Source organism: Ursus arctos, unplaced genomic scaffold (genome assembly GCF_023065955.2).
Source record: "Ursus arctos isolate Adak ecotype North America unplaced genomic scaffold, UrsArc2.0 scaffold_29, whole genome shotgun sequence".
NCBI classification, from domain to species: Eukaryota; Metazoa; Chordata; class Mammalia; order Carnivora; family Ursidae; genus Ursus; species Ursus arctos.
Window position 1 is genome coordinate 5,255,836 of NW_026622974.1, and position 17,103 is coordinate 5,272,938.

The window sequence follows — 17,103 nt, forward strand, 5'->3', positions numbered from 1 at the left end:
CCGGCCTCCCCATCCCTTCGAACAGCCCAGGCCACTGAACACAGAAGCAGCAGGCTCAGAGATGGCCATCGTCCTCTGTGATGGGGGTCGGATCAGCACTGTCTTCTCCAGTGACCCTGCTTCCTAGCCTTCTCTGTCCCCAGCTGCCAGGTGGAGCATGGGCCATTCTGGAGCAGAACACAAGCTTTTCCTGCTCCCACTAAGCTCCTGATGGCCAGGCTGGGCTGCCCTTGGTATCACGGCATCCCCGGACATCTCTGGGCAACATCTGGAACAGGACATTTACCAGCGGCCTCTCTAGCCAGCTACCCTTCGCAAGGGGCACACAGAGAGAGTGGGGGATAGCCAGTCATTCCAGACATTTTGGGGGGGCTCTGCTCCCATAGAGGCTGGGGCTGGAGCTGAAGATGAGCAAAGGCCAGTGAGCATGAAGGGAGCTTTCTGATGGGAGGTGATAGGGAGGAAAGCTGAGAAGAGGCTGGGCGTGGTCTCCCTGGATGTTCAAAATTCTAGAAACAGTGAAGTCCTTCTAACTTGTGTCTACAAAGTCTGAGATGTGTGTCTCTCCACACTCACTAGGGAACCAGCTTCAAGCTAAGTTCTCAAAAATCCTACTGGGTTGAAAGCAGAAGGGCCTCTGAGATACAACCCTCTAAAGGTTTTATGGCTGCAGACAACCACTTCCAAACATAGTGGCCTGGAGCGACAATGGTTTGTGAATTTCTCACAATTCTGGGGATCGTCCTGACTGTTCTGGAAGTTTCAGCTGGGGTTAGGTCACCAAATCAGCTGCATTCAGCTGGGAGGTCTGAGTGGCCTCACTCACAAACCACAGGCCTCTACACTACCAGCTGGGCCTCCATTCTCCTCCAACAGAACTGCCTGGGCTTCCCCCCAGCATGGCGGAGGCTTGAGTGGGGGAAGGACAGGAGCGGGGGCGGCAGGGAGAGGGTGGGGAAGCAGCCAGGCTCTTTAAGGGCGAAGCTGAAACGGGCACATGTCATTTCTGCTGCATTATTTCCATCAAAGCAAGTCACAAGGCCGAGCCAGATTCAAGGGGACAGAAAGTAGGCTCTATCTCTTGATGGCGGAGAGCGGCAAAGAATTTCTGGTTGTCCTTAATCCACCACAGAGGGGCCGGCCTCACCAGTGTGAGGAGAGTCAGGACAGAGCCCAGGTCCTGATGGAGACTTGAGGACTGAGAGATGGATGAGGCCCCACCCTGCCCCTGGGCCTCTCTCCCATCAGCCTCCAGTCCTTCCCCAGTCCTCTGTACACAGTGGCCCTGCAGGCCTGGCTTGCGGCCGGAAGGGCTGGGGTCAGGGCTGTAGAGGGATGTGGGGAGGGCTTGGGGTCCTCTCTGTACCAACTGTTGAGGCATCGGAAGTGGGTGTGGGGGGTGAGCACCTACTCCCTACAGAGGCCCGTCCCACAAAGGTTCGGCTGGGACCAAGCCTGGGAGGCTAAACAGGGCAGGCTCCGCTCATCGTTCTGTGAGCAGAACTGAGGCCACCTGTCATGGGAGGCTCGTCCCAGGGGACCTCAGGTCTCCCTCTCCTCTTCTTCCAGGTGGTCCTTTGAACAGGTGCTGAGTTCCGGCCACAGTGAGCTGGACTCCGTGGGCCCAAGTCGATCCCCCGAAGGCCACCCCTCCCTCTCCTGCACTCCTTGCTCTCAACGAGCTATTTACTCGGCCATTCGACAAATATTTATTGAGCACCTGCTCGGTGCCTGGCGCCGCGCTGGTTGCTGGGGATACGTCAGTGAGCAAAATAAACAAAAACCCCTGTCTTCTTGGAGTTGGGATTTGAGGAGGGGGAGTGTGTTTATAGATAATAAACAAATGGCAGAGCGTTGCACTCGTTTCCTGGGGCTGCCGTGACATATCACCGCAAATTCGGTGGCTCAGGACAACAGAAATGTAGCCCCTCCAGTTCCGGAGGCTAAATGTCGGCAATCAAGGTGTTGGCAGGGCTCTGCTCCCTCTAACGTCTCCCAGAGGGGTGAATCAGGCCTCTTCCAGTTTCTGGTGGCTTCTGGCAATCCTTGGAGTTCCTTGGCTTGCAGCCGCACCCCTCCTGTTGCTGGCTCCCTCTCCACACGGCTTTCTCCCCGTGTCTTCCCGCGTCTCTCTGTGTCTCCGCTTCTTTTTTTTTTTTTTAACTCATTATTTTTAAATTCCATTAGTTAATATCTAGCATATCACCAGTGTCAGAGGTAGAGGTCAGTGATTCACCCATTGCGTATGACACCTACTTCTCGTTCCATCACGTGCCCTCCTGCATGTCCATCACCCAGTTATCCCACCCCCCTCCCATCCAGCAACCCTCAGTTTGTCCCTTATAGTTAAGAGTCTCTTATGGTTTGTCTCCCTTTCTGATTTCATCTTAGTTATTTTTCACTCCTTTCCCCTATGATCCCCTGTTTTGTTTCTCAAATTCCACATATGAGTGAAACCATATGATAATTGACTTTCTCTGATTAACTTATTTCGCTTAGCATAAGACCCTCCGGTTCCACCCATGTCATTGTAAATGGTAAGATTTCATCCTTTTTCATGGCTGAGTAATATTTGTGTGTGTGTGTGTACACACCACATCTGTGTCTCTGCTTCTTATAAGCACACTAGGCATTGGATTTAGGGTTCGCCCTAAATCCAGGATGATCTCATCTCTAGAGCCTTAAACACCTCTGCAAAGACCCTATTTCCAAATAAGGTCACACTCGGAAGTTCTGGGTGGACCTAAATTTTGGAAGAGGGACACATTCAACCCACTACAGTCATAATTGCAGGTACCAGGGGTTTGGGTGTGAATATATCATTGGGGGAAGTGCCTCTTTAATCCACTACGAACACATTAGAAGAAATAATTTGGGGATTATTGGAGAAAAATAAAGCATGGTAATATAGAAGAGGCGTGGGGTACCAGGGCTGGAGTGGGGAAGGTAGTTTGCAGTATTAAATAAGGTAGTCAGGAAAAGCCTCACTGAAAAAGTATTTGAAAATGTTAAGGAAGTGAACGGGTAAGCCTTATGGGTATCCTGGGGGAAAAGCATCCAGGCAGAGGGAACAGGCAGTGCAAAGACCCTGAGGCAGAAGAGTGCCCAGCACATCTGGGGACTAAGGAAGCAGAGCGAGTGAGGGGCAGAGTGGTAGCAGGGTGGGATCACAGGGGGCAGCGCAGGTCACAGTAAGGACTTTGGGCTTGACTTGGAACAATACGAGAGCCTTGAGCTGACGAGAGACAGGAATTGACTTTGTTGTCACAGCATCATTCTAGTTGCTGGGTTGGGCGTAGAGCGGAGGAGGCCCTGGGCTAAAGTGGTAACTCAGCCGCCCACTCCCCCACCCCAACGAGGGCGGCCCATGGGCAGCAGGCCCTCGATGACTCTGGGATGGCTTCCCGGGCCTCTGTCATAGAGAGGCGCCTCCAAGCCCCTGCCGCTGGACCCCCTGCCTACCCACAGGGCTCGGGTTTCCTCTTGTCAGCTGTACCCACCAGAGCCTGGGAAAGTCAGCTTTCCAGAACGATTTCATCATTTTCCATTCGGAAAAGTTTGCTGCTCCGACCACTCCCTCCCCCGCTTCCAAGGCTGAGGATGAAGGACTGAGGCATTCTGGAGCTCAGGGGGGCCATAGGCCGGGGCAGGCGGGGCTTCCAGCCTGCTCCATGGCTACCTCGGACCCCAGCTGCCCAGGCCTCCACCTGGGGGACCCTTCCTGCCCCACATGCCTGCTCCCCATGGTGTTCCCCAGGGACTCCCCCAGTCATCGTCCCCCTGCCCTGGCACCTCTGCAGCCTGCTAGGCCGAGATCAGCAGGCAGAGGCACAGAACGGGGTTGTACAAGGAGGGCAGACAGGCTCAGTGTCCCCCTCCATGACTTCCTCATAAAGGCAGAGCCACTGCTGGGAACCAAGCACCTGCCTTCACTTCTAAGGTAAGTAGAACCTTCCTTTAGCATCTTGGGACCACAAGGTATTCCCACTACATAATGTCCCTCACGCCCATTGCCACTGGGAAGCTTGTCAACATACAGGGTCTGTCAGTGTTTGCAGAGCCTGTCAGCATTTACAAAACCGGCTGGGTTTGCGGAGCCTATCAGTGTTTGCAGAGCCTGCTTGGTCACAGAACCTGTTGCTATTTGCTGAGATCATTTCTTTCATTCCTCCAGGCAGCCCCCACCCATTACACAATGGTGGCTAGTAAAGTTCCCCCACCTCCCTCCCCTGCCCTGCCCCATACCCTCTCTGAGGTCTCCCCAAGTATCCACAGGTTATTTTCCCAAAGGCCCCAAGACGCACACCTCCAGAAACGTCACAGCTAATCCTCACACTCCCCAGTGGGACTACATAAACTAAATTTTGGGGGGCTGGATGGAGCTCTGTTCCCACATGAACAGAGGAGCAATGCCCTCCCAAGCTTAGGTCCTGAAAAGAACAGACAAGCAGAACTGGGCCTCTGTCACTTCCTAGCCCAGGGGCTCCAGGTATCCTCTGAAGCTTCTGAGTCTCGGTTTCCTCATCTGTGAAAATGGGGATGCATTATGACGTGTGGCTGGGTGAGGCTTGATGTGAATGATGGGAAAAGACTGAATAAGTCAAATGGCTGCCAATGACAAGCACCTGTGTGGGCCAGGCATGGGGCTCAGCTCTTCCAGAAAAAGTCATCAAGGGCTAAAGAGGCGCCAGGCCCTCCTGTTCTTAGGGTCCTCGTGGTGAAATAAGTCTGCAAGGATCTGAGCAGGGAGTTCACTTCACCCTGACCCTGGCTGAGGGCTGAAATATTTCAGGAACTTGAGTAAAGTCAATGTGGGAGTCATTGGCCATTAATTACTCTCCTCCTTCCCCAAACTCTCAGTGTTATTTTGATAGTGAATGGGAGCTGAAGGGATAGGTTTCCCCTTAATGACTGTGAGCTCCCTGATGTGAGGGCTGTGTCCCCCTCAGACTGGAACTTTTTGAGAAGGGCTCTGTTTCCCCTCGCAGACTGGGACTCCCTGAGGCAGGGCTGTGTCTCCCCTCAGACTGGGGCTCCCTGAGGCAGGGCTGTGTCTCCCCTCAGGCTGGGGCTCCCTGAGGCAGGGCTGTGTCTCCCCTCAGACTGGGACTCCCTGAGGCAGGGCTGTGTCTCCCCTCAGGCTGGGACTCCCTGAGGCAGGGCTGTGTCTCCCCTCAGACTGGGGCTCCCTGAGGGCAGGGCTGTGTCTCCCCTCAGACTGAGGCTCCCTGAGGCAGGGCTGTGTCTCTCCTCAGACTGAGGCTCCCCTAGGGCAGGTCTGTGTCTCCCCCCTTAGACTGGGCTCCATGAGGACAGGCCTGTCTCCCCCTCAGACTCTGGTTTCCTGAGGGGCTGTGTCTCCCCCTCAGACTGGGGCTCCCTGAGGTAGGACTGTGTCTCCCTCATTAGACTGTGGTTTCTTTTCCATCTCCACCCCCAGGATGCAGGGGTCTAAGCATCAGCCTCTCCAGCTGTATTCCTGCACCACTGAGTGACCACCAAGGGAACAGCGTGATTGAATCTGATGGACAGAGATGCAGGTCAGGGTGGGGCCCTCCTGAGGAAGAAAGTGCTGATAAAGGGTCACTTCTCTGAGCACATGGCTCAGGACATCAGAGGGTTCAGCATGGAGTATGAAAAGCCCAGTGGCACGTGCTTTGGGAGAGACCAAAAGGACCTTTATGCAGTGTCTGGGAGACAAGCATGGGCGCTGTAGCATGCTGCCTGCTGGGGCGGGTGCACAGATACAGAGGTCTGGGACAGAAGGTAGGAGTGGGCTCCCCAGTCAGGCAGCCTCCACAGGGGAGACCCTGATGGGACCAATCCCTGGGGTCAGGTTGAAGGCCTCAGAGCTTTGGCCCTGAGGGGAGCCCTGAAGGACCCTCCCTCATCCCTGCCTACCCCACCCCACCCCCACTTATCTGGCAGCCTTGGTCCTTGTTTTCCTGGAGCTCGTCCTCCCCACTCCCCTCAGCCCCACTCAAGGCTGAGCCATCTCTCCTCCTGCTTCTGCACAGCAAAGTCCTGGCTGGGGCCGGGGGAAACAGGGGAAGAAACTTCTTCAAGAGCTCACGGAGTGCCCTTTGGGATCCACTTTCTGCTCCTGAGCCCCCCACATCCCCCACCTTGAAGCCCCTCACGGCCTGGGAATGTCTCACAAGAGGGGTACATGGGGTGTTCTAGAGAAGGAAAGAGGAGCCCTGGAGGAGGCCCTCGCTTCCATCCCCTGCCTCTACACCAGGAAGTCACACCGCAAACTGTTAGAGGGAGCAGACTCCTTAACCCACCAGGCGGGGGCTCCAACCAGGTTATCGCACTTCAGCCCTTCTCTAGCAAAGTAAAACCAACTCATTTCTGTTCTCAGCCCTGCCCTGGGCTCCTGAGCAATGAGGATCTGGTGTCCTCAGAGGGGCTCCACTCTCAGCGGCGCCACACTCAGCATATGTGGGCAGCAGGGCGCGTAGAGGTAATGATGGTGAGGAAAGGTCAGTTTGACCCAGCCTCGGGACGCCCCAGTTTAAGAGGGGAGACACAGCCCTGCCCTCAGGGGGCTCCCAACCTTTTTTTTTTTTTTTTTTTTTTTTTTTAAGTAGCCTCCGTGACCAGCATGGAACCCAATGCGGGACGCGAGCTCATGTGGGATCAAGACCTGAGCTGAAATCAAGAGTCAGACACTTAACTGACTGAGCCACCCAGGCGCCTCAGGGAGCTCCCAATCTGATGGAAGACAAAGGTCTCTCCTCTGGAATATCCTACTCCAATGGGGGAAATATAGCCCCTGCCCTCTGGCAGTCCCCAGTCTGAGAAGGGAAACCCAGTCACCGTCCCTTCAGGGTTGGTCTGACTTGGCCTTGAACACCTAAATCTCCATTCACAGAGCAAAGACCAAGAGGTCATCATCTCCTATCTTAGGTCAAGGTCCTTCCCACCTATCCCAGGAATTAAGGATAGGACAGACATGGAGCCAGAAGAAAACTTAGAGACCCCTATCCTAACTGGCCACTGGCAGGCAAGCTCCTTTGTTGTCGCCTGTGCGGCTCCGGCTATCCCAGAATCCTGCTAAAAAGCATTCCTCTCCTGGGGCACCTGGGTGGCGCAGTCGTTAAGCGTCTGCCTTCAGCTCAGGGCGTGGTCCCAGTTCTGGGATCGAGCCCCACATCAGGCTCCTCTGCTAGGAGCCTGCTTCTTCCTCTCCCACTCCCCCTCCTTGTGTTCCCTCTCTCGAAGGTTGTCTCTCTCTGTCAAATAAATAAATAAAATCTTAAAAAAAAAAAAAAGAAGCATTCCTCTCCAGGCAGGAGTGGACCCCAAAAGTGACCTCACCTTGTTCCATCAACCCCTTCCCTCACCCCAGACACTGATTATGGTGAAAGGCAGGCCCATGGGGTGAGGGGGTAGGGAAGGCCTGATAAGCTGACCTTCCTCTAGCTCCTGTTTTGGCTGAGGCAGGCCAGCGGGCTGTTTGGTCTGCAGGCCCAGGGTGGACAGGGGAGACTACAGGGGAGGGGCTCGTAGGTCCAAGGCCCCACTGGGTTGGGAAAGCCCTCACTCTGGCAGGAGCGCCAGGATGTCACATCCCCTGCTGAGGTCCCCTAACATCAGGACTGGGCTCTACTCAGGTCCTGAGGATGACCACCCACTTCACTCCATGGTCCCCACCTCAAGAGACAAGGGGCCACCCTGAGCCTCCCCCACAGCTTCACCACCCACCATAGGTCACTGGTACTCTCCTATCTAGCAACCTTGTCCCCCGAGGGGTAAGAGAGAAGGAAGGGCTTGTCTCCCCAAGGGAAGCTAGGGACAGAGGCTGGAGAAGATTCTGCCAAACCCTGTCCGTTCGTTCCTCAGCAGCGGTGCGTTGGAGCAGTACGAAGAATCCAGGGAAGACCACGTTCAGCCTGGGGGAGTCGAAGGTGATCCGTGGATTCGATGATAGCAGGAAACTGCTTGTTTTGCTCAGCGTGGGAATGGTATGCTGCTTTATACAGAAAAGTGGGGTTACTTTTTCGGAGATGAGTTCCGAAGTGATTAGGGCTGATATGTCTTAATGTCTATAATTTACTTTGAAATACTTCAGCACAAAAAAAGAAGCAAATCTGGCAAAACGTTCTATCTTTGTAATGGATACTGGCAGGTTCATTGTATTATCCTCTTTGTGTGTCTAAATGTTTAGTTTTTCCATAATAAAATGTCAAAAAATAAAAAAGGGGAAAAAAGACACCAAATGTTGTACTCATGTGGGTTGGAGTGGGTTTGAAAACCAGCTCTACCACTTCCTTGCTGTATGACCTTAGGCAAGTCACTTAACTTCTCTGGGCCTTATTCCCTCTCCAGTTAAATGGTACAGCTATACACCCTCTCAGTAGGCTGTGGTGAGGACGAGACATAGTAACTAATGGGGAGGGCCTTGAACATAGTACGTGCACAGTTCAAAATGGGTGTTTGGGGGGCGCCTGGGTGGCTCAGTGGGTTAACCATCTGACTCTTGATTTTGGCTCAGGTCATGATCTCAGGGTCATGGGATCCAGCCCTGCGTCGGGCTCTGCGTTCAGCCGGGAGTCTGCTGGCAATTCTCTCTCTCCCTCTGCCCCTCCTCACCTCTAAAATAAAAACAAATACATCTTTTAAAAAAACACTTTTAAAATGGTTGTTTGTGAAATGAATGGAGAGAAGGCTGTGTATGGAGGGAGTCTCTTCTCAACACCGGAGCCTCAGTTTCTCAGCCTTCAATAAGCAGCAGTTAATGGTATCACTTGGGTCAACAGCCAGCCCCCCACCCCCTACTCCATGCCAGTGTTGGAAGCTGGGGAGGAAAGAAGGCTGGTGGGGAGCAGGGCCCCTCTGAACAGGACCCGTGGATGCTGGTTCCTTACAAGGAACACTGGTTAGTGGGCGCCCTCCTCATTCAGTACCTAGCCCGGGAAGAGAACAACCCCGCTCCAGTCCCATCTCGTCATCCAGCTCCGAAGACAGTCAGGGCTGGGGATTGACGCCCCTCAACATCCCCCCCTGGCGAGCCGGGCAGGGAGGAGTGAGAGCCCCATCCCAAGGACAAGGGCAGTGGGGCATGTAGCTGGTAACGGGAGAAGGCCAACGCTTTCCTATTTTGGGAGGTAGGAAGCAGCAGGTGGCTGGCTGGTGCGGGACATGTGAGTGCTCCTGTCAGGGGCCATGTGGCCAGCAGCAGGGCACGGCACCGCCAGGCAGAGCCTAGGCCCCTCCTGAGCCTACCCCCCAGATGCACTTGTGGCCACGGGGGGAGGGAGATCTGGTTTCTCCACCACAAGAGCATCCTCCCTAATATAGCCTGTGAGGACGAAAAGTCCACCTGGAACCCCCCCCCAAATCCTGCAGGGATGCAGGCTCTGGGGTTCAAACGTTCTGAGGGGCTCCCAGTGAGGGCAGAGAGAACCTTTGCACTCCAGGAGCTCCTAATCTGATGAGAGACCCAACCTCCGCCCCCAGGAAGACCCCAGTCTAAGGAGGGAGACACAGCCGCTGCTTGGGAAGGCACCAGTCTGAGAGGGGAGGCTGGCCATCGTGGGGGTGCCGGGGTGGGGTGCTCAGTGCGCCGGGCATGGCCCAGGGTTACAGGTTCCTTCGGGAGCCAGGTTATTTTGGGGTGGGCAGAGGGGCAGGCAACTTCCCAGATGAAAATAGCCTTCCCTGGGTGTCATTCCTGAGACGTGCGTAGGTCCCAGATGAATGCTTGTCACACGGCTGTGCCCCTCCCGCCCCTCCCAGGCAGGCTGGGCAGAGCCAGAATGGCCGTCCAAGAGGAGTCCTGTTTCCAAATCAGGGCAGCGTGGGAACGCCGCTCTGGCCTCCAGGGCCACCCAGAGCCGCCTACTGCTTGCCCAACTCCTTCCTCAAGGGGCTGCCAGCGCCCTCCCTGAGGAAGCCTGTCCACACTGACTCCCGCTGTAGGAAGCCCTCTGGCTCCAACTACCTCCCCAGTGGTGGGTCAGGTTTACAATTTTCTGCAGTCTGGGGCTCCCCTTCAGGTGGGGGGGTCCCTGAGATCAGAGCTATGTTCTGCCCTCAGACTGGGTCTCCCTTGGGGCGCCTGGGTGGCTCAGTCGTTAAGCATCTGCCTTTGACCCAGGGCGTGATCCCGGGGTCCTGGGATCGAGCCCCGCATCAGGCTTCCTGCTCCGCTGGAAGCCTGCTTCTTCCTCTCCCACTCCCCCTGCTTGTGTTCCCTCTCTCGCTGTCTCTCTCTGTCAAATAAATAAATAAATAAATAAATAAATAAATAAAAGAAAGACTGGGGCTCCCTGAGGGCAGTGCTGGTTCTACCCACCACCTTATTTCCAGGACAGTGGGAACACAGGTGACCCAGGACTTGAGAGCCCTGGGTTCTAGTGGTGACCCTGGGGTCACTTTGCCCTCAAGGGCAACTGCCTGCCTGGCCGGCCTCCTAAGAGCAGAGATGTTCTGGTCCCAGATTCACGTTCCAACCCCAGCCTAGCCACTTCCAGGCCCCTCCTCCTTACCCCGCTGACACTCCACGGGGTCCTGAGGAGAGCAGCCGCTCCTGCCCTGGGCGGGTGGGGGAGCGCGAACCAGATAAAGTCCACAAGAGACTTGGCTCGGCGCCTGGCAGAAGGTAGTGGAAAGGTAAACCAAAGAAAGACCCAGTGGGCCAGTTCTCAGTCCAGCTGTGGGTTGGGCAGAGCTCTAGGCTCCGTGACCCCAGAGTCCGGGGCCAAGACTGGCCCTAGAAGGCCGCAGAGTGACCCAGGTCCCTGGCTAGGCCAGGGATATGCTAAGATCCTGACCTGCAGCTCGAGGAACAGGGCGTCGTCTGAGCATTCAGGGGTGGCACTTGCTCTCCCTTCCCCCTTTGCAACTCTCCCTCTGGCCCCCCACTTCCAGTTGTCTTTGGTCCCTGACTCCCAGGGCCCCCTGCCTTTCCTGCCCTGCCACCACTACCACGTGGAAGAATCCAGCTAGCCTGCATATGTGACATTTGGCATGGCGTGACCCCTCAGAGTTGGGCAGGGGCTGGGGACAGACCTAGACAACATAAACACATCCCAGGAGTTTACATTGTGGGGGCCAGGAGTACACACCAGTCGGCTGGCTGCTGCCCCTGTTTACTCCCTGAAGGTTCATGGCCAGGGCGCCACCGGAGGAGGAAGGAGGAGGCAGGCCTCGGGTGGCTGCAGCTGTCTGGATGTTGATGAGCCGGGGACCCCAGGAAAACCTGTAGGCCTCCCAGAACACCCCCCTCCTGCTTCGTCCCAGCTGCCCTATCCCTCTCCCGGGACCACGCACTGGAACCCACGGGAGTCTGTGCACAGAGTGGCCTCCCTCAGCCTGCACTTTGGGGCCCCTCGGCCCTTGTCCCCTTTGTCCCCTGCCCTGCTCCGGGACCCTAGCTCAGATCTCAGGGCATTTTCTCAAGTCAGGTGGAACTGAGCCTTGCTCGAGGCAATCATTGTTAAGGCTCTCCCTCGAATTTTCCCGGGCGTCTTACTTTTCAGAGCACCTCCTATCAATCGCACCTTCGCTGCCTAGTCTGGGAAGCGGGCTGTGCTGGCTGGGACTGTCCACTGTCCGCACGGGAAGGTTGAGGCCCAACAGGGACCCCAGCCCCGGGTCCCACCCACAGCTAGCTGTGGTATCTGCGTTCAAGATCCACCGAAATGAGAGCCTTGCAACGGCCGTGCACCGCAAGTCACTTTACAGGTGAGCAGAGCGAGGCTTTGAGGTGGCGAAGTGAGCACTTGCCCACAGCTGCTCAGCTGGCGAAGGCAGGATTCAAACTCGGTGCTGCCTGGCCCCAAACCCCCTGCACACTCCTTCCCCGCCCACTGCCCAGCCTTCACCCCGAGAGCCCAGGCACCTTCTGGGAGCACGCAGGGCTCCATGCAGTTCCCGCAAGGGCTCCACCCTTCTTTCTTCCTAAGATGCCTATGTTGGAGAGCCGGAGTGTCTCCATTGACGTGTTCAGCCTCACGCACAGTGCAAAGCCCCGTGTGCGCACGGGCAGTAGGTAGGACTAACAATAATAATAAGAAAAAAAATAATAATCCTTAATGTTTACTGAGCATTTGCTGTGTGCCCGCTTCTGTTCTAAGTGCTAGAGATACGATGTCTCCAGCAACCCACACAACTGCCTAAGGCCATTATTAACGCTATCATGCACCCAGTTTCTTGTCGCAAAGACTGAGACACAAAGAGGTGAAGTGAGCTGTCCAAGGTAACGGCTAGAAAATGCCAGAGCCAGGTCTGGAATCCAGAGCCACCATGCTCTACGTAGGAGGTCTGGATGCAGGCTGACTTTACAGAGCAGTGTAAGCGGTGTAAGTGTGAATGTGTGCACACGCGCGTACACACACACAGACGCGCACACGCGCGTACACACACACACACATAGCAACCAGCAAGGGGTTGATGAAGGAACTGGAACAGTGCAGGGTAGCTGGAGGAAGGGCTCCTGGCAGTGATGGGTCGCGTGTCAGGGCATAAAAAACACGAGAGATACGGACCATTCCCAGTTGTCCCCCTGGCCGGGACGCCTCTCCAAAGGCCACTCCCGCAACCTGGAACATAGTAGGCGTTGAATAAGTGTCCTTGGGGTGACTGAACAGTGCTAACGTGGTGCTCGTGTTAGAAGTCCTGACAAGGACCGCAGTGCGGTGGTGCTGAGCGGAAGTGGGGGGCAGGCGGTGGCAGGGTGATGGTGGGGGGGTCAGTGACGAGGCGGTCGGGGATGGAATTCGTGATAGAGGCAAGAGCATAAACTCATTTCCTCGACCCTCCTGGACGGCCCTTTACAGCGTACACCAGACATCACGCACCCCTAATCCTCGCAGCTGCCTTCGGGGAGGCATTTTTAGCCTCATTTTACAAAGGATGACAATGAACCGCAGACAAGTACGTTCTGCTTGCCCAAGGTCACAAGGCCAATAAGCTGGCCTGGGCTCGGTGCCTTCAGAGTGGGGTGCCAGGCCCGCGTCAAGATGTCATGGGTGGGTGGAATAGAGGCCATTCTGCATTCCCAACACGGCGTCTCAGCCCTCCTCAGTTTGGGGGAGCAGGGAGTCGCAGAACTAGGTGACAGGGGAAGCGGTTCTAATCCCAGCCCCACCACTGACATGCTGTGACCTTCGCTGGGTAGCGGCCAAGGCAGATGTCAGCTGCCAAGTGACAGCGGGCCTGCGGGGCAGAGCCAGTAGAGCCTGGCGGGAGCCCCACACACCAGGAGGATGAAGTCAGGGGTGGGAAATAATCTTGGAATCAGAGGAAGGCTCGCTTTGGGGTAACATTCCTGGAAAGCTCTGCTCTGATTGGCTTGAGGTTGGGGTTTCTGCCCAGGCCTTTCCAGTCAGGAGCAAGTTTATTAATAAACCCTGCCCTGACTCCTGCTCTCACCCTGGGGAGAAGGCAGGGCTTCCTGGGACTCCTGGCCCCTCACCCCAGGGGTGGTGAGTCCCACTGTGGGGGGGGGGCAGTGGGGGGGAGACAGAGACTGAGGCCTTAGATCTAGGCAAGGAGTGCAAATGCCCTGCACCCCCAGACTACATTCCCCACCCCCCTGCAGCCCTCTGCTTCCGTGGCAGGTCAGGTGAACAGGTGAGCAAGCTCCTTGGGTGCCCTCGTGAGCCCTGGGTGGTGTGTGGGCGGCAGTGCGGGGACAACGGAGCGCGAGGGGTGCTGAGGTCTCAGGAGCGACTCATCAGCACCCAAGGCCTAAATTTATTGCCTCCACATCCCCACCCGCCGGCTCTGACCTCATTAGGCTCCTGCCCCTTTCCCAGGATGGGGGAGAGGAGGGATGACTCCTTGTCTGGAGAGCAGGATCCCTTGGGGGAGGAGGGAAAGTCCTGAGGGTGGGGGAGAGGGGAGACGGGGGCACAGAGCTTAATATAGTCACAGGGCAGGCTGAGGAAGATGTCGGCTCCTATTACACCTGCCCCCTCACCCCCATCATATGACCCAGCTCCTGCTGGTGAGGCGTGGGCAGGGTGAGAAGCACCTGGTCCTGGGAAGTGCTGGGGGCTGCTCCCGCCCGGCTCAGCTGGGTGGTCCTGACCAGGAAGAGAGGAGAGGGAAGGGAAGGAGCCTCCAGCACTGATTCCAGCCTGGACGCCAAAGGGACCGGTCCCTCTGATCCACCCCATCCCCACCTCCCTCCTTCACTCCCAGATCCATGGTAACAAATAATGGCACCCCTGGGGGCAGAGCCCTAAGCCAGATTTAGGGGCGAGAGTCAGGATGCAAAGTTGCAGGGAAGTTGCTATGAAAATCAGATTCAAGACAAGCCCCTCCCCTAAGCGCCTCCTGCATGGAAATCTGAGCCCTATTCCCCCACTGCTGACACTGAGGGGGAGACACAGCCCTGCCCTGGGGGAGCCCCAGCGTGACGGAACTGTCAGGCAAAATCCCCTCTGCTGGGCTTCCCGTGTGACCTTGGGCATTCCCTCAACATTTCAGAGCCTAAGTTTTCTTGTCTATGAAGTGGCAACCCTGCTGCGGCCCTCAGAGGCTCTCAGTGCCTGCCGGGCAGAACACAGAAATGGAATAAAAGGTCATTATTCCTCTGCAGGGGGCGCTTTTTGTGGAAGACATCATCACCTTTGGTCTTTAAATGGGGATTGCAGGAACATCCCGTACACCCACATTCCCACCCAAAGATGGGTCATCTCTGGAAGGTCTGGCTGCCCTGACAGGCCTCCACAGTCTCTCCTGGCAGCCCCGGGCTTGGCGTTTACAGTCAACAAGTATCTGGAAAGTCAGCCACACAAGTGGCCCCAGGCCTGAGGACACAGGTGCAGCATGGGACAGGGCATCTACCCTAGAAGACGGTCTCTGGTGGCTCCTGGTCATGGACTGCCTGGAAACCAGTTTTTCAAATCTACTTTTTATCGAGGTGTAAGATTAGTGCATCAAATTGCACAAATCTCAAGGGTACGGCTTCGTGAATTTGTGCATATGTACGCGCCTGTGTAGCCCCCACCCAGATCAAGCACACAGTATTTCCAGCACCCCAGAAGGTTCCTTCAAGCTCCAACCAGTCAATCCCCTCCCCCAGAGGTCACCCCTATTCTGACTTGTGTCCTCACAGATCGGCTTTGCCTGCCCTTGAACCCCATGCAAAGGGACTCCAAGAGCATGCCCTTTGTGTCTGGCCCCGTCTGTTCAGCCCGAGGTCTGTGAGGGTCCTGCAAGTGTTTCTGCAGTGTGTGTTCTTCCTTTTTCACAGCCAAGTAGCCTTCCATCGAGTCCCTCACAATTTACTCATCTATTCTGTTGATGGACGTTTGGGTTATTTCCACTTTTTTTTTTTTTTTTTTTTTTTTTTTTTGGTTAGAGAAAAAGAGAGCACGGGCATGTGCACAAGCAGGGGGTGGGTGGGCAGAGGGACAGGGAGAGAATTATAGAAGACTCTGAGCTGAGTGTGGAGTCCGATGGGGGGCTCAATCTCATGACCCTGAGATCATGACCTGAGCTGAAATCAAGAGTCAGAGGCTTAACCAACAGAGCCACCCTGGTGCCCCTCCACGCTTGCTGTAATATGATTACAGCCGCCATAGCATTCTTAGACACGTCTTTTGGTCGCATAAACATGGCAACCCATTCAGGAGAGCAGATTTGGGGGTAGATGCGTCATTAAGAACTCCAGGGAGGAACAGAGAGATTAAATATTACTCTGAGCTCCTTGGATAGACGCAGAGGGTATTATGCTAAGTGAAATAAACCAGGCAGAGAAAGACAAATACCATATGATTTCACTTATATGTGGAATCTAAAAAACAAAACAAAGGAACAAACAAACAGGAACAGATTCATAAATACAGAGACCAAATTGGGGTGGGGGATGGGCGGGAAAGGTGAAGGGGATTAAGAGGTACAAACTCCCAGTTATAAACTAAATAAGTCACGAGGACGAAAAGTACAGCAGAGGGAATATAGCCAATAGTCGATGATATTGCAATAGCGCTGTGTGGTGACAAATGGTGACTCCCAGCTTACTTATCTACTTATCTTGGGGAGCATTGTGTAATGTCCTGGAGCGTTGAGTCACTAGGCTGGACACGTGAATACGACATTGTATCTCAACTATACTTCAATTTTTAAAAATTTTAAAATAAAAACCTATGGAGCTCCTATCCTGGGCCATGAGCTTTTTGGGGTCCACTGGTCACTCACAGGGGAAGGAGGACAGACCCAGAGGAACAGCCAAGAGGAGCTCCATCAACCTCATCACTGACCCAGAGTCTGCCGTGTGTGTGTGTGTGTGTGTGTGTGTGTGTGTGTGTGTGTGGTTGTATTCCTTTCCTAGGGCCGCCATAACAAGCTATCGCAGACTCGGTGGCTTAAAACAACGGGAATTCAATCTCTCATAGTTGAGGAGGCCATAGTCCGAAACCTAGGCGTTGGCAGGGCTGGTTTATTCTGGACGCTCTGAGGGAGGGGCTTCCACGCCTCTCTGCGGGCTTCTGGTGGCGGCAGGCAATCCTTGGGCTTCCTTGGCTTGTCGCTGCAGCTGTACAGTTTCTGCCTCATCGTCCCTGACCTTCTTCCCTGACCTGGGTGTCTCCGTGTCTCTGTGTCTACGATGTTCTCTCTCCCTGAGAGGACACTAGTCATTGGATCTGGGGTCCACCCTCATCCAGTAAGATATCATCTTAACCTGCTTACGTCTACAGAGACTCTATTTCCATCGAAGGTCAAGTTCCCAGGTACTGGGGGTTAGGACCTCGACATGTCTCTTGAGGGACACAGTCACCCAACCACGGTGATTATGACTCAGCACGTTTGTAGGTGAGGATACAGGAGTGTTTGTGTGGGTGTGTACAGAGTAAGGGAGCCCAGTGCGTGTGCGCGCGCTTGCCAGGACATGTCTACGTTGGTGTCTCTGGTGGTGCTCCTGCGGCCATGGGCACGTGCAGGGGAGCAGGTGTGCCTGCGTGGCCCTGCGCGCAGGGCTTTAGAGACCCTGCTGGCCTCGCTGCAGAGGGCGGGAAGGCAGCCTGGCGGCAGCGGCCCAGCTCCCTGCTGTGGCCGAGGAGGTGCTTGGGGCTAGCTGGGGTGGGCAAGTGGGGCCTTGCCTCGCGAATTCAGTGGGTGAGCTGTGTGAAGCAAGGACAA

The 17,103-nt window shown here is 55.4% G+C and overlaps 1 long non-coding RNA gene across 1 annotated transcript; it reads left to right on the forward strand.

The window, feature by feature from the left end:
• Positions 1–3,634: 3,634 nt before the first annotated feature.
• On the forward strand, positions 3,635–8,594 carry LOC130542018 (uncharacterized). The gene is made up of 3 exons (XR_008956237.1): positions 3,635–3,940; positions 7,852–7,970; positions 8,501–8,594. It is a non-coding gene; the product is annotated as an uncharacterized LOC130542018 (long non-coding RNA).
• The last annotated feature ends 8,509 nt before the right edge of the window (positions 8,595–17,103 follow it).